The 23,095-nt window shown below is 36.9% G+C and overlaps 1 protein-coding gene and 1 pseudogene across 1 annotated transcript in view; both read left to right on the forward strand.

Moving 5' to 3' along the window:
- The window catches only part of LOC123276154 (uncharacterized), an 87,033-nt gene that overhangs the window by 23,816 nt on the left and 40,122 nt on the right, over positions 1-23,095 (forward strand). The gene's annotated exons all lie outside the window — the stretch shown is intronic.
- On the forward strand, positions 18,643-19,498 carry LOC139041614 (mitochondrial import inner membrane translocase subunit Tim17-A pseudogene; annotated as a pseudogene).

Raw genomic sequence — 23,095 nt, forward strand, 5'->3', positions numbered from 1 at the left:
TAATTATAATAATAAACACATTTTAACAGTTTTATCCAAGTAGTAACACTCATAATATATTTGACTACCCTTCATTTTAGGCCAAAACCTTACATTTTTAGTTAGTCCCTTTTACATTTTTTAAACTATTCTTCAGTTCATACTTCATCTGAAAAGTAGTCTGTGAGTTATTTCTCACTAAAGAACACTGTAAGACTTTTAGTATAATGATAAAGGCTGAGACTAGAATTGCATGTGTTTGATGAATATCAAATAACAATGGCGAGTCTTGGTTCATCAAATATTGCTGCAAATTAGCAACGAGGATCTGGTACTGCAGAGCTGAAGTCTGGGGAGCTTGGGATTTGTCAAAGAGGGGACATAGGGAGCAATAGGAACAAGAGGAAGGAAAATGCAAGACTGGAGTTGATCCTGGAAATGTGAGTTTGGATCAGTGTCAGAGAGCCTTATTCAGGAATTTAATTTGATTTTTTTTTTAAGATTTTATTTCTTTCCTTTTTCTCCCCAAAGCCCCCCAGTACATAGTTGTATATTCTTCGTTGTGGGTCCTTCTAGTTGTGGCATGTGGGACGCTGCCTCAGCGTGGTTTGATGAGCAGTGCCATGTCCGCGCCCAGGATTCGAACCAACGAAACACTGGGCCGCCTGCAGCAGAGCGCGCGAACTTAACCACTCAGCCACGGGGCCAGCCCCCGAATTTAATTTGATTTTTATAGGTACATTTTCATAGGTGTGGAAATCATACTGGCAAAGATTTTAGGTGAATGACTTTATCTGATACCTAGATGTGGATATGACATAGTGAGATATAGTTCTCTTCCAGATATACTAAATATATTAAGAAGAAAATTGGTTGGCACTATCAGGATTTTAACACTTGGCAGGAAACATTATCTAACTAGAAATTGATAATGTGTTTTCATTCCATTTTTATTATAACTATCTTCTCTTCTTGGCAACTGTGGTTGGTTGTATTATTGTTCAAATTATCTGCTGCACTCGCTGGGGAAAGATTAGATTTCCCTCGCCCATTCAGTCCTATTCACAGGACTTGCTCTGGCCAAGGAAATGAGTGTGGAACCAAGCTGTGTCACTTCCGAGCTGAAACTTTAAGAGCAAGGATTTGCCGTGTCCTCTTTTCCCTTTGGAGTAAAGTTGGCAATGTCCCAGAATACATGTTCCTTTAGCTATGGTCACAGAGTACAGAAATGTGGAGCAGACCCACCAGTGACCTCAGATGGACCTGTAATGTGAGCAAGAAACTAACTCAGTTTGTGGACTGGGATTTGGGGCTCTGTTGTTACCTCTGCATAACCTATTCTCTTCTGACTGGTAAAGCAAGATGAACTGTATTCCACTGTGGAAATGGAAGAAAATTTTTTAATTTAAGTTATAAAAGGAAGCTCATTTTTTCAAACTATTAAACAAATAATAGTACAAGGAGAAGAAAAATATGGTAAATAATCACAAAAGGAGTTACCGAGTGCCTTAAGTTTGGGGAACACTGCTCTAGGTGGTAGGGGGCTGTTAAGGCTTTTAAGTTGGGACTAACGTGAATGGCTTTGGGTTTAGAAGTTAAAATTCTGATAGGAAAAGGAAGAATTTTTAACAGAACAGGTAGATGGTAAGGCAGGGCATTTGAAATTTATTAATATAAGGGATGTGGAGGGATACCATCTGCATTTTAAAATATATTTGTATGTATTTAAATTTATATTTAAAAATTAATATTTTAAAAATGATAAACTATTATGTTATATAAATACATTATTATATTATAATTAAAATTATAAAATATATATTTTTTAATACAGACACATAAAAGGAAGATTATCATGTTGCTGTGATACAGAAGGAAGAACAGCATTGGAAATCCAAATACTCTCAGAAAGTTTCTTGCTGGGGGCCAGCCCGGTGGCACAGGGGCTAAGTTTGCACGTGCCGCTTCTGCTGCCCGGGGTTCGCCGGTTTGGATCCCGGGTGCGGACATGGCACCGCTTGGCAAAAGCCATGCTGTGGCATGCGTCCCACGTAGAAAGTAGAGGAAGATGGGCATGGATGTTAGCTCAGGGCTAGTCTTCCTAAGCAAAAAGAGGAGGATTGGCAGCAGATTTTAGCTCAGGGCTAATCTTCCTCCAAAAAAAAAAAAGTTTCTTGCTAGACTGCATGTGTGAACTAAACCCAGATTTTCAGATTAAAGAGCTGCTGCCTCAATACACATCATTTAGTATTCAAGTCCTTCCTACTCTCATGGTTTCAGTGCCAGCTTTAAAAAAATAAAATAGTTTTTCCATTATGTATGATCTTGGTTTACAGGTTCTTACTGTTTGTACAACAATAACTGCGTGTTTTATCACTTGGAATTTGCATAGACATTCATGAACTGGTATCAGTCAGAACCCCTATGGCTTCAAAATGATGCCAGAATGGCAAGTGGAAACTATCAGAACACATTACTTTGTCCCCATGATTTCTAGGAAGAGCTCATTATAACGCCCTTCACTGTATCATGACTGGTCTTTTATTGTGACAAGTGCTGTTTTTTCCGTCTAAGAATTTTATTTTTAAAATAAATATTTCCAAGTATTTGCCAACTTCATTTTCATTCCAGAGACACATGTGCCCTGGAACCCTCTAAAAAATAAAATAGATAAAAATTTATTTTTCCTTATTGTTGTTGTTTATTTGATATATGAGTTACAGGGAAAAGATTGGATATAGACCTATTCTGTATGGACAAACCCATAAATGTTAATATTCTTATGTTTAATTATTGATAGGTTGGATTTTATAACAGAATTTAAATCTTATTCACATTGGTAAGGTATTTGTAGCTGGAAGTATGAAGAGTTTTTTCTAAAGTCATTTTGTAACATTGAAATTTGATATTGCGCTACATGCTATTAAAAATGTATTAAAAAGACACAGACATTACCTCAAGATTGATAATCTAGGACAGATAGATAGCAACCTTTATACAAGCCTACTTAAAAATTATTGTAAAGAAATGAATGTTCCTTTTACAAATACATAAAGAAAGAAAAGTATTTACCATGTACACTGCTTAGGGTCAAGGACATTGCGAGAGAACGTGTGAAAATATGTCGTAGAATGTGCAAATATGGAATGAGTTTTATAAGTCAACCCTGGCTTTTAGGAATTTCAAATAATGGAAGGCTTGAGGAATAAAAGTTTATGGCAAACTATGGGACAGAGTATTTCAGATACAAAACATGGATTGTAAATATTTACAAAATTGGGTGTTCCAACCCTAAAAAATATTTTTAAATAATGGGAATTCCCCCATCACAATGCCTTACGTGAACTTTTTATGACATAACTGAGGGAAAAAATTTCCAAACTATAAAACCATTTATAAATCATTAATTTCTTCTCAGCTTTTAAGGTTCATGAAAATATATCGTATATTATTCTTTATTCTCTTTTCCAGCTTCATTGAGGTATGATTGACAAAAATTGTATATATTTAGGTTGTACCACATGATTTTTTAAGGTGTACAACATGGTAATTTAGTACACTGTGTATACATTGTGAAATGCTCACACAATCAAGTTAACACGTCCAGCACCTCACACAGTTACCTTTTGTGTGTATGTTTGTGTTGAGAGCTTTTAAGATGTACTCTCGGCAAATTTCAAGTACATAATACAATCCTATTAACTATACTCACCATGCTGTACATTAAGTCCCTAGATCTTATCCATCTTCTAAGTGAAAGTCTGTCCCTTTGACCAATATTGCCACTGGCAACTGCCGTCCCACTTTCTCATTCTGTGAGCTTGCCTTTTTTAGGTTCCACATATAAGTGAGATCATACAGCATTTGTGTTTCTGCATCTGACTTATTTCACTTAGCATTATGCTCTCCTGGTTCATCCATGTCCTCCCGAATGGGAAGATTTCCTTTTTATGGTTGAATAATATTCCATTGCATATGTATACCACGTTTTCTTTATCTATTCGTCTGTGGATGGGCACAGGTTGTTTCCATATCTTGGCTCTTGTGAATAATGCTGCAGTAACGTTTTTTATTCTTAATGAAAATTTCATTGAAAGCTTAAAAATGAGATTGATGTGTAATACGTGGAAACGCATTTATTAAGGCATTCGAGCCATCAAACTTCTGAAGCTTCGGGGATGGGAAACTATTGTTCATATAACTATACTGTTTTTTTTTCTGTGAGTGCAGGCTAGTTGACTGAAAACCGATTGACAATGGGAAATCATCTCATTTGTTTTAACATTGAGCTTTTAGGAAGTACTTGATTGTACAGACCTATTGTTACTTTTTAATTATTTGGCTTAGGAAACAGGCATTCAGAATTCTGCTCGGGAGAATCAAGGGACGAAGGAAAGGGGCAGAGCAGTGTTGAGTCAACGTTTTCTATTTCAGTAATGTCTGAAACTTTTCTACATCTGTGCATTCAAACTCTAGTTTTCATCTGGAGGAAAGTGTGTATGAAACGTCTTATCTGCATTTATTATGCCTATTTAGTTATTCAACAAACTGTGACTAATAACTTTGCTTATAACCCAAAATAGAATTGCAGAGCTTGGTATTGGTAAAAATTTGGGGGAGATCAACTAGGACAGTGAGACACACTTGAAAAAGAATTTCCAAGGTATCATAAAGCGGAGAAATGTCCTTGCCCTGGGCGCTGCCACAGAAGCTACTTTTAGGAACATCAGAGTTCAACAAATGATGTTTGGCCAGAACATCCTCTTCCCTGTTAATGGAGCTATCATTGTAAGTTCTTCATGGATTCATAAGATACCTGATGTCTTGGGAGCAGTGAACATTTTAGCAAATAATTTTTGATCTATTATAACAACTTTGCTCCTTTAAATAGAAATTAAGAAGGTACACAGAAATATTTCATGTCTTTTACAATTAAACCAGGAAACGTGTTTAGTACTGCTGCCCAGTTAAGTCTGAGGATTTTTATGGCATTATTTCTGTCTGCCCTAAGCCAGGAGGGAGGCGAGTTCTGGGAAAGCACGTTAGTGTAGGGGAGGAAATTTTTCCCCTACCCATCTTAGGTTCTGGACTGTGCTCTGTAACAAAAGAAAAATTAACAAGAAAAAACAAACAAGTTTATTAGCATGTATATCTCATATATACGGGAGAGAAACTCAGAGAGGAGTAACCCAAAGAGGTGGCCTAGAATTCAGGCTTATATAGCATCTTAAACAAAGAACAATACATTTTTAGAGAAATGACAAGACAAAGGAAAAGGACCTTGAGTCTCTAGAGGTGGCATATTGTAGGAAGGCAAATATATGGGAAAGGAGTGGGAGATAAAGGCTGTTTAGTAAAGTTCGTTATGTAGAGTCCTCTGTGCCATCTACAGGCTGGTAGGGTCTAAAGTTGCTCTGTGATTAACTTTTGTCCTTCCTGTTAGAGAGGGAAGAAGGGACACCATTGTAAATTTATATCCTGCTTTTAGGCAAATAGGGAGAGGGCAGAGAGCTTTTCCTGCATTTGCTACTGCTTAATTGCCTTCAGCTCAAAATGTCAAAAAGGCTTATTTTGGCATAATGTCTTCTGGTTCCCTTCATTTGGCATAACTAGGAAGGGGGATCACACGCCTAGGGACGTCACTTGGGTCAGAGGAGTGACCCAAGGAAGCTCAAAAGAGGAATTCGGTGTAGGAATGCACAAAATAGATTAGGAAGCATGGGTAGAGGACAAAGAGCTGGAAAATGCTATCATAAAGCTATCCAAATTGGAAGGACAAGGAAGAGAAGAAACTGGAGAAACAGAATGAAGATAAAGCAAGGGAAGCCTATACAAGTTCAAGGAATGTATCTCTTGGAGCTGGCTCGGGAAGCACTCTGAGAACATAGTCAGCCTTGTCTGGAGGAGCTTTCTCATTTGTAGATCTTTCTTGGCTGGGCAAGGAGCTGCCTTTGAAGTAAGCAGAACTCCCCCAGATATATTATTGACGGAGTGCTGAGAAGACTCACTGCTTTGAGTTTTTCTTAGAGATTTAGTATTGAAATACAGTGGATATATTTTTAAATATCTGTATACAGTGGATTTTGATATTTTTAGAACATGTATTTCAAATATATTAAATGATGAGGACAGAATAGTATGTGTAGCCTTAAATTTTATGATCTACTGTGTACAAATAACTATTTTATGAATGCGGATGAAGGGCACTCTATCTTTGTTTCATTAAACCCCTCAGCAGCCATCAGTTGCTTTTCTCGATTGGCTTCTATAAATGTTTCATGTCCTGTAGTGCAACAGTTTCATTTCAGACAAGGCACTGTTTTCTGAATTATGTGAGTGGCTGAGAGAATATAAATTATCTGAAGCCTAAATCTGTGGCAGATCATCCACAAGTAGAAGCTGACAGAGCCTATCCTAAATTGACACGGGAGTGGAGTTGATCATCCTGTGGATTTACCTGTGACTTGTAGCAGCAGTGTAACTTTGACTGGTGACCTCCTGCACCCCACCCCAGCACACATATCCACCACCCCCAAAATGAGCAACACACAACCGTCTGGTTGTGATTTAGTCTGATTCTTTAAAAAGAGACTTTGTAGCCCTTGTGAGTTTGTGCTGAGCACTCCTTAGTGAGATGTTCAGAGAACTTAATGTTCTCCCAATACCCTTCATTCCTCTTTCATCTTCCAGGTCAAAGATGGAATGAGATGTTTCTGTGTGTGCTGCCGTTTTCAGAAGAGAAGGATAAAGTCACTCACTACCTACATTTGTGGCTCAAGGCATTCTGAAATTGGAAATGGGCCAAACCACAATGGAATAATAATATACTAGCCCAAGATAAAATAAACAATCAAGCATGCCTAGTGTATTAGATATAAAACAAATTTAAAGCATCTGATCCTCTAAGCATTTTTTATTAAACTCTTTCAAACTCTTAAAAATAATAATGTTCAGAATTCTTGTGAATTCAGTAGAGCATTACTTTTCACCAACTTCTCTAAGTAAAATAAAGGCAAATGGATAGAGATTCTGGCAGCAGAGCCCAAAGAGACCCATGAAAGGGCAGGTTTATTTGTCTTTTAATCTAGTATTTTATTTTTTTAATGCATATGAATTTTCTTTTATATTCTAAAATATAGCCATATTCAGTTTAAGATTACAATTTTTATTACTTATCCATCGATTTTTCTTCAGTGAGAAAAGGAAAACTTTTATTCCTAGAAAATGTGCTATTTTATCCTGTGGCACATCAGAACATATGTAATTTGAGAAGCATGACAATAAAGCATGGACCCAACCAAGAAACAAACCCATAGTTCACACAAATTAAAAAGAACTAGGCAAATTCTTGTGAAACTGTTTCACACCAGTTCAGTATCAGTCTAAGACACATTGTAGGCCTCATGTTACAGTTAGGATTTTTCGAACACTGTAGAGTCTACAGTATAGATAATTAAATAAGACTTGAATATCTAATTGAATTTCTGGAATTAAAAAAATGCTCAGAACAGAAGGGAAAGTATTTCAGAAATCTATGGCTCCATAATATCACTAATGGACTCTGAAACATGAACATTAACAGGTTATTCTACTTCTGCAGCTTTTTTGGCTATATTTATTTGACATTTGGCTCTCTTTTATAGAATGGTGGACGTGATATAATTTAACTAAAATAACAGTTAACTATTTTTCCCAGACTGGAAATGTAAGAAGTGACTTTCATTGTGGCTAGCATATACTGAGATACTTTTCAAAGCTAATAATCCTCATGCACTTAAGTACAAATGCATTCATTCTTAAATTTGTAAAAATGTTCATCAACTCATTTTCATTAAATCTTATACAATTATGACAATGCTTAGTATTATCAGAATCTTAATTAAATTTCTTTAGAGAGTCAGTATGTTATTTGACATAATAAAATCAGCTCTCAAGCCCTCTTGTGTTTTTCCTAAAGTAATAGAGTTTTCCAGTTTACCTTTGATTTGTAAAAAGTTTAGGCTAATAAAAAAAAGGTCCAATGAGGAAATTATGAATAATTTATTAAATGTCTTTGATTAGCTTAGTCCTCATAACCTATCAATTGCTGTCTCTACATCTCTAGCTCATTTCCTTGGGAGGTAAAGCAATGTCATTAAAACTCCAGAAATAGAATCTACATCAGAATGGTTGATTAAATTTTTGAAGTCCCTAGTCTTCACATTTTTAAGTCACTTTAACTCTTAATTGTCATAAATAAAACAGTGCAGGCAAAATTTAAGAGAGTATTCCTGATCAGTTTTCCTCCTCTTGGAAGATGTTATTATGGCCTTACAGAATTTGGCAATATAATATTGATGAAGTAATAGGAAATCACTCATATTGGAAATGGTCCAAAATTGAAGCTTTCAAAAGATGGAGTGTTACCTAAGATGTGGCATTGTAGGCTTCAGAGAATTCCCAAGAATGATATTCTTCAATGTAAAATGGAAACTCCAATTTAAAATGTGTGTAGTATAGGAGCTCTGTTTAATTAATATTGCAAATTAAATCTTTTTAATTATTATTTAAAATTTTAACTCAAACAGCAGGCCTACTTGGATTCAGGGATGGTAGTGGCAGCAGCAGTGTTTTTAAATCTTACTGAATCTTTTTCACCCCCCCCAGTTAAAAAAAAAATTTGCAAGGAATGACCTTATTTAAATCTTGATTCAAACAAATTGTGAAAAAAATCTTTTTAAAAGACAATCAGGGAAATCTGAACAGTGACAGGCTCCTTAATGCTATCAAGAAATTATTGTTAATTTTTTCAATGGAAAAATTATATTGTTTTCATATTTTTAAAAAGTCCTTGCAGAGATACATACAGAAGTAGTTACAGATGAAATAATATGTTATCTGTCATTTGCCTCAGAATAATCTAGAAGAGGTGAGAGTTAGTGCGGGTTTAGATGAAAAGAACTGGCAATGTATTTATAGTCGTTGAAAGTTCATTATGGATATATCAGTATAAAATGTGTATATGAATTATACTGGTAGTCTTTTGAATATATTTGAATGTATAATAAAGGAACAGGTTATATCAAAATAAATGCTGGCCTAGATCAATGACTAAAAATTAAAACAAAAAATGGTAGTTAAGAAGCAAACAGGAGAAATAACATAAAATGGATTGTGAAAATATATGCAATTAAGGCAACAGAAATCTTAAAGAAGAGAAAGAGTAACAAAGGACAGATGGGATAAATATAAAAGAAACAGATAGTAGATTTAAACCAACTATATTGATAAATTACGTTAAATGTAAATGGTCTAGAAACTCCAAATAAAAAGCAGAAATTGCCCAAGTGGATTAAAAAAAGCAAGACTTAACTATTTGCTGTCTGGGGGAGGGGACAGTAATTTAAATATAAAGACATATATGGGTTAGAAGTAAAGGGATAGAAACAGACATACCATGCAAACACTACTCATATGAAAACTGGAGTGGTTTTGTTAATATTAGACAAAGAAGGCTGCAAAGAGGCCAGTTCATCAAGAAGACACAAGAATCTTAAATGTATATTTCTGTAATAGTAGGGCTTCAAAAAATGCATAAAGCAAAAACTGAATCCACAATTAATTGGAGAGTTTTTCACTACTCTCTCTCAGTAATTGATAGAACAAATAGATAAAAATAGTAAAGACACAGAAGACTTGAACAATACTGTCAACCAACTGGACATTTACAGGACATTCCACCCAACAACAGCAGAATCCATAGCTTTTTCAAATGAATATGGAACATTACTAAGATCTACAGTATTCTGGGCTATAAGACAAGTCTGAAAAATATCGTGTAATTGAATTCATGCAAAGTACATTCTCTGACCACAATAAAATTAACTTAGAAATCAGTAAAAAAAAAAAAAAAAGGCTTTTGCAAAAATTCCCAAATATTTGGAAATTAAACAAGCACACTTCCAAGTAATCCATGGTATAAAGAAGAAATCAAAAGATAAATTAGGAAATATTTTGAACCCAGTGAAAATATATAAAAAATGTTGTGTTGCAGCATAAAGCAATGCTCAGGACAAATGTATAGTTTAAAATAATTATATTAGAAAATAAGAAAAGTCTAAAATCATCAATGATCTAAACTTCCAATTATGAAGCTAGAAAATGAATAACTAATAAAACCCAAAGTAGAAGAAAAGAAATAATACAGAGAAGAAATCAATAAAATAGAAAATGGGAACTCAGTAAATAAAGTAAGTGAAATCGAAAGCTATTTTTTAAGAGGTCAGTAAAGTTGACTAAGTTATGCCTAGACTCATCAAGGGGGAAAAAAGAGAGAGAAGACGTCATAACTCACCACTATTAGAGTTAAGAGAGAGGACTTAGATGAAATGAACAAAATTTTTTTTTTGAGGAAGATTAGCCCTGAGCTAACATCTGCTGCCAATCCTGTTTTTGCTGAGGAAGACTAACCCTGAGCTAACATCCGGGCCCATCTTCCTCTACTTTATATGTGGGGACGCCTGCCACAGCATGGCCTGACAAGCAGTGTATAGGTCCACACCTGGGATCCAAACCAGAGAACCCTGGGCCACTGAAGCAGACGTTTGAACCTAATGACTGCGCCACCAGGCTAGCCCCCAGCAAAATTTTTGAAGACACAAATTTCCAAAACTGACACATAAAAAATAGAAAACCTAAGTCTTCTTATATCTATTTTTAAAATCAAGTTTATAATTAATAACCTCCCCAAAAAGAGAACCCCAGACCCAGATGGCTTTATTGGTGAATAACAGATATTTAAGGAAGAAATAATACTAATCCTACATAAACTCTTTTAGAAAATAGCTGGGGGAGGTGGGAGGAACAACTTCCCAACTCATAAGGCTGATATCATCTTGCTACCAAAACCCTACAAAAACTACAAGAAGGGAAAAATTACAGACCAACATCCCAATATTCCTTATATGTATAAACATAGAAATTCTCAAATTGAATCTAGCAATATAAAGGAATGCAAGGGTGATTTAACATTTGAAACCAATTGATATAATTCATCATATGTAAAGAATAAAGGATACCATCTCAATAAATGCAGAAAAAAGAATTTGACGAAGTTCGACATCCATTTATGATAAAAACTCTCAGAAGGCTAGGATTGGAGGGAAATGTCCTCAACCTTTTAAAGGACATTTGTGAAAAACCTACTACCAGCTTCATACTTAATGGTGAAAAACTGAATATTTCCCTCTAAGATTAGTAACAATGTAAACATGTCCAGTTTACCACTTCTGTGCAACATTTTACTGGAGGTCCTAGCCAGTGTAATAAGGCGAGACAAGGCATACAGGTTGGAAAGGAAGATGTACTCTATTTTCAGTTGACGTTATTTTTACATAAAAGCTACCAGAACAGGGGCCAGCCCCAGGGCCTAGTGGTTAAGTTTGGCACACCCTGCTTCAGTGGCCCAGGTCCAGTTCCTGGGTGCAGACCTACACTGCTCATTGGCAGCCATGCTGTGGCAGTGACCCACACACAGAATAGAGGAAGATTGGCATGGATGTTAGCTCAGGGCAAATCTTCCTGAAGCAAAAAGAGGAAGATTGGCAACAAATGTTAGCTCATGGGGAATCCTCCTCAGCAAAAAAAAAAAAAAAAAAAGAAAAAAACTACTAGAACAAATAAGTGAAGTTATCAAGATCTCAGAAAAATGTCAATGTACAAAAATAGATTTTATTTATTAACAACTGGCAAATGAAATGGTTTTAAAGCAAGGCTAATTATACTAGCATCAAAACATATAAATTCTTAAAGATAAATTTAACAAGAAATATCAAGATCACTACACTGAACATTACAAAATATTGCTGAATGAAATTGAAGAAGAACTAACTAGAGAAATATACCAGGCTCTTGAATTAGAAGACTCAATGTTGTTGAGATATCAGTCTTCTCCAAATTGATTTATACATTCAAATAATCCCAATTAAAATCCTAACAGGCTATTCTGTAAAAAATGGCAAGTTCATTCTAAGATTTATTTGGAAATGCAAAAGAACTGGAGCGGCCAAAGCATTTTTGAAAAAGGACCACAAGAGGATTTGGTTAAACGATTTCAAAACTTACTATAAAGTTACAGTAATCAAGACAACATAGAATTGGTAGAACAGATGTATACATGAATGAAACAGAATAGAGTCCAGAAATAGATCCATACATGTATGGCCAATCGATTTTCCACAAAGATAGAAAGTTAGTTCAGTGAGGAAAGGATAGTCTTTTCAACAAATAGTGCTAGAACAGTTGTCTGTCAGTATCAGGGGGAAATGGACCTCAATCCTTACCTCACACCATAAACAAAAAATAATTTAAAATGGATCATAGACCTAAATTTAAAAGCTAAAATCATAAAACTTGTATAAGAAGACATAGGAGGAAATCTTTGTGACTTCAGAGGAGGCAGATAATTTTTAGATAGGATTCAAAAAGCACAAACAAAAGAAAAGATAAAGATGATATATTGGAGTTCATCAAAATTAAAACAGTGTGATAACACAGCACACCCACCAGAATAGCTAAAAGGAAAAGATGGACAGTACTAAGTCTTGGTGAGGTTGTGAAGCATGCTGCTGGTGGGAGTGTAAATTGGTACAAACACTTTGGAAATCATTTTGGAAGTTTCTTATAAAGTTTATTGTAATTTTCTGTGCAATCCAGTAATTTAACTACCACATATTCACTCAAGTGAAATAAAACATGCCCAACAAAGGTTTATATGCTCTTGTTCATATCAGCCTTATTTGTAATTGACAAAACTGAAAACTACCCCAAATGTTACTTCAATAAGTGAATGGATAAACAGATTATGATACATCTGTACAGTTAAATACCACCCAGATATAATCAGAATGAATGACTGCTATGTCCAGTAACCTGGTAGAATTTCAAAACATTATGCTAGACAGAAGAATCTAGACACAAAACGATATGTACTATATAGTTGTCTTTATATGAAATTCTCGAAAAGCAAAACTAGTCTCTAGTGACCAAAAGCAGATAAGTTATTCACTAGGACTGGACATGAAGGAACTTTTTGGAGCTATGGAAATGCTCAATATCTTCTTTGTGGTGATGGTGGGTTACACGGGTCTATACATTCTCAAAACTCATTGATTTACACACTTAAAATGAGTTTATGTTATACATCAATAGGTGATTGAATTCCTGGATTACTTGGCTTCTAAGAGTTGCCCTAACATACAAAACTGTATTTCTGTAGCTATTTTCAAAGGGCAGAATAATTCTACATTTAGTAAGCAGCATTTGGTGACACCATTAGCCACTGCAAGATTCTCCTGATACTGTTATTAAAAGCCAAATTCTGAAAAGCTTTATCAGTTTACCTTTGACAGTGAATCAGTAGTCAAACTGATATGTTTATCAAGGCTTCCAGCCACTCTTTACTTTTTTCAAATTAAACTTTTTACTTTTAAATAATTCTAGATTTACATATAGTTTTAAGAAATAATAGAAAGAGATCCCATGTACTCTTTGCCCAGTTTCCCTCAATGATAATATCTTGCATGTGACTATACCACAGTAGCACAACCTGGATGCTGACATTGTTGCAGTCCACCGATCTTATTTAGCGACTTCCCCAGTTTGTGTTCTATCACACGTGTGTGTGCTGTCACACGTGTAGGTTTGTATCCACCAGCACAGTCAAGATACAATGCCATCACCACAAGGATCCCTGGTATTGCTCTGTTATAACCACACCCACTTTCCTCCTGCTCCCCTCCCCCCAAACCTCTCCACCCCTGTCCTCAACCGCTGACAGCCACTAATATCTTTTCCATTTCAATAATTTCATCATTTCAAGAATGTTTAATAAATGGATTGTACTGTGTGTAACCTTTGGGGATTGGCTTTTTTCTCAGCATAATTCCCTGGAGATTCATGGTGACGTAACAATAGTTTGTTCCTTTTTACTGCTGACTAGTATTGCGTGGTACTGGATGTACCATTGTTTGTTTAACTGTTCACCCATTGAAGGCCATCTGGCTTGTTTGCAGTTTTAACTTCTAGAAAGTTATTTTCAAATAGCTTGATATCATCATTACATGACAAAACTTCTAACAACTAAATTATGTTTCCCCCAAAAATTTAAGCACTTTAGAGAATTCTCAAATTTTGCAATATTACCTCTTTGTATACTGTCTGAAGTACTTTCAGATCTTTTTCCTGAGTCTGTTTAACCATAAGGACGTTTGCTTGAGGAAGTTCTATCTTTTCAAGTACAGTGGAGTTTCACTTATGTAGCACCGAGGTCTATCTTGGGTTAGATTAGCTCACAACTGAGAACCTGACTTTTGATGGACATTTTATAGTTTGCAGGTAATGATAAATGCAGTCAGCATCCTGCGTAGCTTCTAATTAGAGTCCAGGGGAAAATGCATCCCGTAGCATTTAGGAGAAAGGGACAGAACACCATTTTATCGTGGAAAAGGGTGATTCCTTGGGCACCGCCCGTAAGTTAGATATTCACCTTAAGAGCGCCTTACAATTTGTTGGGCAAAGGTTTGGTTCTTCATTCCCTTTGCTAGCAGACTGAGAGCTTTTGGTCTAATATTTCAGCTTCAGAGGTTCCAGCCAAGATCAGACGAGTCAATTCTGAAATGTAAATTTGTCAGCAGTCTTTTTCTTAATTTTTAGTTCGTGAAATCTCATTCTCAGGAGCCCTTGTGAAACTGTATTATACATTCATCTACTGATTGGTTTTGTGATTTTTAAATCCTCTCTTCTGCCGTAGCTAAGATTTTGTCACTGTAAGCTTTCTCATACAGCAGTCAGCATCAGAAAGAAGGCTGTAAAAATTGCAGGAAAGCTGCTATTACTGAGGCAAGTGTTTAATGAATACACTAGACTTTGTCTCTTGCTGGTTTGTCCAGTTAACTGTGGAACTAGGCAGATTCTGTGCACAGCTTTCTGCTGTCTGCCTGTGTCTCCAAAACAACCATTCAGCTATCTTTCCTTTTTCCGTTCAGCAAACAGTGGAGAAAGGGCCAGGAAACTCCTCTTTCTCTGCCATTTGTCTAAGACCTTGCCTCTGACTTGCCCGCTCAGATCCAGTTTCATCGATGCCTGAGTTACTGAGGAGGTGCCACCCCCCCAACGCCCTTCACTCCCTTTGCCTTTTAATGAGCAGGTTATTTATGCGGAATGGATTTTCAAAGAGAGCTCTCAGTGGTATTTACAACTTCTTCAAAGCTTTTTTTTTAAAAGCATGTTGCAGTTGATCAGTTTTTAAATACAGTTGTTTCAGACCCAATAGCCTATGGGAGTGGAGACGCTGAAAAGAAAAACAAATCCGAGGCATTAAGAACCTGAGAGAGTATAACATGGGTGGCTGCTGCTGCCTGGAAAGACTCATCCTTTATCCATCTTCACGATAGACCCAGAATCCCTCTCCTCCTGTCCCTTCTCCTGCTTGCGCCCTGGTCTCGGCCACTGTTGTCTTGCCCCTGGATTACTCCAGAAGCCTCCTGCCCGGCTCCCTGCTTCAGCCCTGGCCCCCGCACCCTCCCCACCACCGTGTTCTCCACAGAACAGCCACAGTGACCCTTTAAAACTGGAAGCCAGATCACACTGCTCTTCCATTCACTCTGCAATAGCTTCCCACGTCACTGAGAATAAAAACCGCACCCTAGAAAGTGCTGCACCCTCTGAGCACCCCGACACACACCTCTCTGAGCTGCCCTCCCAACGCTGTCTCCCTCGCTCCCTCCACTGCAGCCTCAGTTCTAGCTGTTCTTGCAGAGGCGGAGCAGGCTTCCATCTTTGGCTTTCCTACCTGCCTGGACAGCTGTCCCTTCAGAGACCTGCAGGGAGCACCCTCTTGCTTCTCTGCTCCCTCATCACCTGAGCATCGGGTGCTTAGTTGAGAGCCCTGTAAGGTAACAAACTATGCACCCAACTCCTACACTACTCACTCTGCTTTAATTTTCTTTTTAGTATTTATATTACTATGTTGACATTTAATGTCTAAATATACACATTTAACGTTTTATATGGTTATCTGTTAGTTTTCTGTGTGCCCATCTAGAATGTAAGCTCCAGAAGAGCAGTGACCTTTTCTGTTAGTGCTGTGACACCATAGACTAGAACAGTGCCTGGAGCCTTGAGGTCCTGTAGTAAATATTTCTTGGGTAAATTAGTTAATTACCCAATCTGTATCACCTTTATTTTATCTTGCATTACCACAAGTGGCAGAATAAGCTAAGAGCAGAGGAATCAGGGAATACTAAAGCTATTTAATAAGCGTTACATTAGTTTGGTAAATAAATTGGTTTTGACAGATTATTATTATTATTAATCTAACAGTTTCTGAGAATGAATGTTAAACTCTATCATTATGATTATGAAGTTGTCAGTTTTTCTTTGACATCCTGCAGTGTTGCCTTCCATAGCTTGAAGTATATTCAATCAGGCATTTACAAGATTAGAACTATTATATTTTTGTGATGAAATGAACCCTTTATTATTAAGTACCCTTAATCCTTAATAACTATCTTTGCCTTAAAATCCATTATGTCTATTATTGTGTAGTTTCACCAGTTTTCTTTTTGTTAATATTTGTTATATCTTTTTTCTTCATAAATATTGCAACTGTCTGCATCCATATGTTTATGTGTCTTCTCAAGAGCATATATGGTGTTTTTTCCCACCATTCTAACCAGCTGTCTCTTCAAGTCACAGCTTGTTTACATTTATGCACATTCACACTAGTTTTTTGTTCATAATTTCTTGTTTCATCTTTTTCTATTTTCTGAGCTCATGTTCATAGATATACGAATATGTAAGAAGCAATATACATATTCTGTATCCTTAGAAGCTTTTCTGCAAGAGTATTCGTAGTAGAGTCTCCCAAGCTTTATCTGAAAATTTACTTTATTTTTCTGTCCCTCTTAAATCATGGTAACCTAGACATAGAAATCTAGACTGACGCTTCTTTTGTCCCCGTACTTTCAAAGTATTATTCCAGGGTCTTCTGAACGGTCTGCCACCAGGGGGGTTCTTTCCTTTTGAAGTGGTCTGTGCCATCTTTGGATGCTTTAAGCTCTGGTCCTTTTCTTTAGGATTCTGTAGTTTCACAGTGACATCCCTTGATGCAAATTTAATTTTATTTATCCTGCTAAGGAATAAATGTTCTTTCTAAATATGGAGAGTGTTGTTTTTCATCAGTTATGAAAAACTCCCAGACACTGTGTCTTCTAATATTGTCCCTCCTCAAGCTCTCCGGCTTCTGTCTTTCTGGCATTCCAGTGACATGCCTGTTGACCTCTGCCCTCTCTGTCTCTTACGTCATCTTTCTTAGTGTCATGTTCTGGGGAATTTTCTCAGATCCTTCCTCCAGTTCTCTAAGTTTCTTCACGAGGTCTAATCTGCTGATGAGCACATCTATGAAGGGTTTTTTTCTATGACTATATATATTTTTTTGATGTTATATTTGATTCTTTTTCAAATCTGAATATTTTTATAGTGTTTTATTTTTGCGTATTTTAGATATCTCATTTAAATCATTGAATCATGCTTAATTTTTTGCTTCTAGGTGATAGTTTGACAGTCTAAAGTTTTTGCAACTCTGATTCTATTTGTTGTTGTCTGCTGTTATCATCTACTGGCAATTGATCACAGTAGACTGTTTCCTTATGTGTTCTGTGTAATTGTAACGTAAGTTCATTTTCAGCACAGTTTTATCTGTGGCAGCCCTGTATAGCCTGAGTTAAGAGCTTGTCGTTCCAGAGATGTTTTTGCATTTGCTTCTGTTAGATACTGCAGGACTGTCACCAGCCTGCAGGCTGGTCCCGTAAAAGGGCACCTAGAGTGGTTGCCCTGTGCCCTGTACTTTAGGTGGGGGCCCGTGGGGTGGCGGTACATTCCTCCTCTTTTCCAAACGTTATTACAAATAAATTTAGAAATTTCTGTCTGTCTTCCTAGTATCCCAGGGGGCCCATGGAAGATAACGACAGTGAGGCCTCTTTTCATATGTAATGATCTTGGTTAACTCCACACTGGTTGAGTTGCCCTTCTACTAGGTTAACTGTCCTAGGACATATTTTTGTGTTAATGCCTCTAATTGGACATTCCTAGATTATTCATCGTACACTAAGAAACCTCAATCGGATATGATATTTGGCCTATGGATATAAATGCTCAAGATAGTTAAATATATATAGTTATATATATATATGTGTGTATATATATTCACAAGACATACACACACACAAGCACATAATATATAGTGTTTCAACCTCAGTTTACACCAAAACAGACACGTTTTCTCGTGTCTCTCTGCCAGTGGGTGGATTTTTCTTTTCATACACCTTATCATCAGGTACACTATCCTTGTGCGTACATAAAAATCCAGTCTCCTACAAGACTATATGAACTGGCCCTTAAGTACTTCTCTGGCCTCATCTGCTACCACTGCATTTCTCTTACTTCCATGCATCAATCGACTTAGTCTTCTTTCTGTTTCTCAAATATGTCAAGATTGAGAAACCCTGCTGTTTTGCAGCAACAGAATATCGCTGTTCCCTCTCAAAGAATGTCCTTCCACTGTTGTCGCATAGATCTAGCCCCTTTTTGTCATTCAGACCTTACTTCTCGGCTGCCGGAGCCAAGATGGAGGAGTATGCATGGGAGCCATGCCCCTGGCAAATTGTGGATGACTGTGGCGGGGGGGGGTTGCTTTACGATAGGTACTATAGGTGGTGGTATCTTTCAAGCAATCAAAGGCCTTCGCAATTCTCCAGTGGGAGTAAACCACAGACTGCACACGAGTTTGACAGCTGCTAAAACCAGGGCTCCGCAGCTGGGAGGGAGCTTTGCAGTTTGGGGAGCTTTCCATGATTGACTCCAGTATGGTTCAGGTCAGAGGGAAGGAAGACCCCCTGGAACTCCATCACAAGTGGTGCCTTAACAGGAGCCATCCTGGCCAGGAGAAATGGACCAGTGGCCATGGTCGGGTCAGCCGCGATGGGTGGCATTCTCCTAGCTTTAACTGAAGGAGCTGGTATCTTGTTGACAAGATTTGCCTCTGCACAATTTCCCAGTGGTCCTCAGTTTGCTGAAAACCCCTCCCAGTTGCCTTCAGCCCAATTACCGTCCTCACCTTTTGGAGACTACCAACAATATCAATAGGACTTCTTTCCCAGGATTTCTTCAACAGAATGCAGTTCAAGAAAGGATTTCAGAAGATCGAGTTACAGTCTGTTTTTAAAACCATAGGTGGGACAGCTGTTGCCCAACAGGATATGAAGGGACATTTAGCACATTTTTCTATTTAAAGGAACATGGAAGGGGGGTGTTAAGAGATAATACATTTATTTATTCACACTTGGATTGCATTTGTAAGCAAAGTAAGTGTCTTATATCTTTAAAGGAAATATAATAAGTGCTTAGGAGATACAGGACCACAGGGCAGACAACAGGGAAAGATGCATGTCATTCCTTGAGGACCTCACTGCCTGAATTTGCATGTTCTGTTAGTCAGACAACAAAAACTCCTGGAACTTGCGCTTTCTTTTAAGATAAGTGGCAGAGTTCTACTTTTCATCCTTACACACTTTAAATAATGCTTTGAAATAATAATAGTAATGCTTTAAATGAGTGCTTTGAAAATGGCACGTTTTGTAGTTAGACTCCCCCCTCACTCAAGGGAGATTGTGTATGAGAAGAACTGTGCCGAATCCACATGGATCCTTCCGTAGTGCATACTTTCTGGATTGACAGCTAGGGCGGAACACGCACTCTTCACTTTGGAAGTAAAATACCCTTTGTCTTGGTTTTAAGGATGTCAGATACAAAACTCTCTGTACCTTTGAGGCCACTGTGTCTTCATTCTTCACCATCGGAGCCGTCAGCAGACACAACTTCCTTCCGGTAGACCCATGTCTACATGAGAAGAAGTCACAGAGGGTGGGGGAGCACTGGAGGTTTGATGTTTACTGGGTGCTTGAATAAAATGTTTTTAAAAAGAAACACAATCGTACTTCTCTGCAAGACCTGGCTACATAGGGCTCAGTGTAAAAGGAACGTGCAAGGCCTCTTATTAAAAGTTTCAGGAAGTGACAGCAGAGCATTAAACCATGTGTCAGCTCTTCTAAGTGTGGGGTTCTGTGCAGTCATACGTGTCACATCCTCATGAAGCTGGCTCTCCTTTCCCTGACTAGCTAGTCAAATGCCTGATTCCACTTCATTTTTCTCTGTCTTATCACTCTGGTATTTTTTTCTTCATGTCAACTACCACTACCTGAAATTATTTATTTGCTTCCTTATTTACTAGCTATCTTCAACTGCTAGAATATAAACTGTGCAGACAGAAACTTCTGTATTGTTCACTGCTCTAGCACCTAGAATGGTACCTGGCTCAAAAAATATTTTGTTTCAATGGGTAAATAGTTTAGTCCATTATTTCCAGTGTTACAAATAGCAACCTATTTTAAGGCCAAAGATATGTCAGAATAACTTAACACTATCCCTAGAGCCAGAAAATCTCAAACAACATATGTATTTAATAGATTTAAAAGTAAACCCAAAATCAGAGTTTTAAAAGATTAGCTTGGAAGTAAGAAAAATATTCTTCCCATTCAGATGCTTAAAGATGGATTCTGGGACCAAAAGAAAAAAGAGACCTTAAATGTTTATAGTTTTGTTCACTCTATTACAAAATGATATTTGGTGATGTTTATTAGAAAAAATATATTAGCGTAATCTAGGTTTCCAAGAATTTATGAAGACAGATTTTGCTTATTTTTTTGAATACCAATTTTATTTTATTCTCAGTGTTCAAGTAAAGCTCAAACTATCATATGGACTTAAGCAGGTTTTATTACCTTGAAAAAGTCAGTGATATTGATATTTATCATTAACATATTCTCTTGCCACTGGGTTTCACATACCCTTGATCCAAGGACAGGCCATCCACTATGGTCAGATAACTTAGTGCTAAGTCTCATAAAGAAATGCATTTGAATTCATTTCAGTGTGGTTTCCCTATACTTCTATTTTTTACAACTTCATCAAAAAGTACTTTAAAGTATTTTTTATGAATGTGTAAATTCTCTGGCCTAAAATTACTTTAAATCATTTCTGATTTGTTGTTTGATTAATCTACATTTTTAACTAAGCTTTTGTTAACTGATAGCACTTGAGAAATAGATTAATAACAGCGGCAATGCTACTGATTAAAAATGTGGCAGTCCATTGCCCGCTCTATTTCTTATTGCATTTTCTTTTCAAATTTACGATGTAAAGCTTACATCAGTTTTAAAATGCTGCTCTAGCTGTTTAGAATTTTACAATGATGTAACCGGCCAAGTATAGGGGCTTTAATGAAGTACTTGCTATTATACCTATGACAGCTCTTATACCTGTGACAGTTAATATTGCCTCAGGCCTGTGAAATGCAAAGCCATCTTCTGATCATGATCTTGGAGTTTTATCTGTGTATCTGTGTAACCTAGTACTTACCATTTTTTTAAATTGTTTATTTTTTTTTAATTGAACATCCATTGCTTTGATACAGTCATTGTTACCTCTTTGAATTAACAGGCTTTAACAATAAAGAATTTTCTTTCTGTTTGTTACTCAGCTCTTTATATTTCCTAAAGGTGTAGTTTTGTTGAAATAACCTATCAATGGGTCTTCTGGCTAGTTGTGTTCAATGAATAAATGATAGAATGTTCTAGTTGTAAGTGCCCTTAAAGATGATTGAGTCTAATGGCTGTGCACTTCTCCAGCCATTCTTCCACCACACCTTGTCCTGGCAGACATTACTAATTGATTACCGTCTCCTTTCCTAATGGGTTTCCAAGCAGCCTGAGAATCTTCCTCAACACAATATTGATTTTGTACAGACTAGTAAGTCCTAGATTCTTGTCGTGTCCTCTCATTATACAGATGAGGAAACCAAATCCCAGACGTTTTAAATGATTTGCTAAAGCTTACAAGACCAATTAATTAATGGCTGAGCTGGGACAAGAAAATAAGTCAGCTGACTCCCAATTAAATCCTCTTGCTCCCAGCACTGGTACCTTTGGTGAATTTTTCTGCTCTAGTAATCTTTTTATTCAGCTGCCTTTTAAATAATCTTAAAATGGACTATTACCAATTTTGAATCTTATCTTTGTGCCAGGGGAAATTAGGCTAGGCCACAAAGTTGGCCCTCTCAAGTAGATTGTCATCATCTCTGGGGGAGCTTCTCTGTTTGTTTCTGACTCTGCTACCCACAGCAGCCCCAGTTCTTCCAAGCCTGCCCCCCTTGGAAATAGCCCTGCGAAATCTTACTCAGCATACTTTGCATTCCAATTTATACCATTCCCAGAAGAGATTTTAGCCGCGAATATTTCTTCTGTGTACAAATTTCATTCAAAGCATGTCAGTACCAACTACCTTTCTGCAAAAATGCCAAGGATTTGAAGATGGATGCCTGGGTAGGGAAGCTCAATGGCAGTTTTAGAGTTGCCCTGATTTTTGTCATGTCCTAAGAAGATTGGAATAGGTCCAACTAAATATTACAATAAATACTGTATATAAGTTTTCTCAGCAAGGATCTGTTTTTCATCGAACCACAGAAAAAGCTGGGCATCAATCTTCATTATGTATTTTGTATGTATCAGCTGCTCCACTGCAGATTGGGAACAAATTCATACTCTAAGGATTCTGACAGTTTACAAATTATGCTGTTATAAATTTGATTCTCTCTGGACCAATGAGCTGAAAGTTCTACCAAGTTTCTTTCTGAGTCATGTGAACTCATGATTCAGCCAACCCGCCTCAGTTGTCAGACTTGAGTGCTGTGAAGATATTATCTGTCTTGGTCTCTGAGCATGTTTTTGTATAATAGGCCTTACTTTAAAATCACTCAGTTGCTGCATTTCACTGAGATGCATTTTCCACCTTTTGAATTGCTATTAGTTGTACAGACCAATTTGTAGCCTTGATTTTTCCAATCTTTTTGACCCAGCTGCTAGCTAAACTTCAGATTTTTTTTGAGCTGTCATACTTGTTTCCTTTCTTTGGTTTACTCTGCCAGCGGCAGTGGAAGTGAAGCTTATTTTTACTGTAATTTTAG

Source organism: Equus asinus, chromosome 22 (genome assembly GCF_041296235.1).
Source record: "Equus asinus isolate D_3611 breed Donkey chromosome 22, EquAss-T2T_v2, whole genome shotgun sequence".
Taxonomy (NCBI): domain Eukaryota; kingdom Metazoa; phylum Chordata; class Mammalia; order Perissodactyla; family Equidae; genus Equus; species Equus asinus.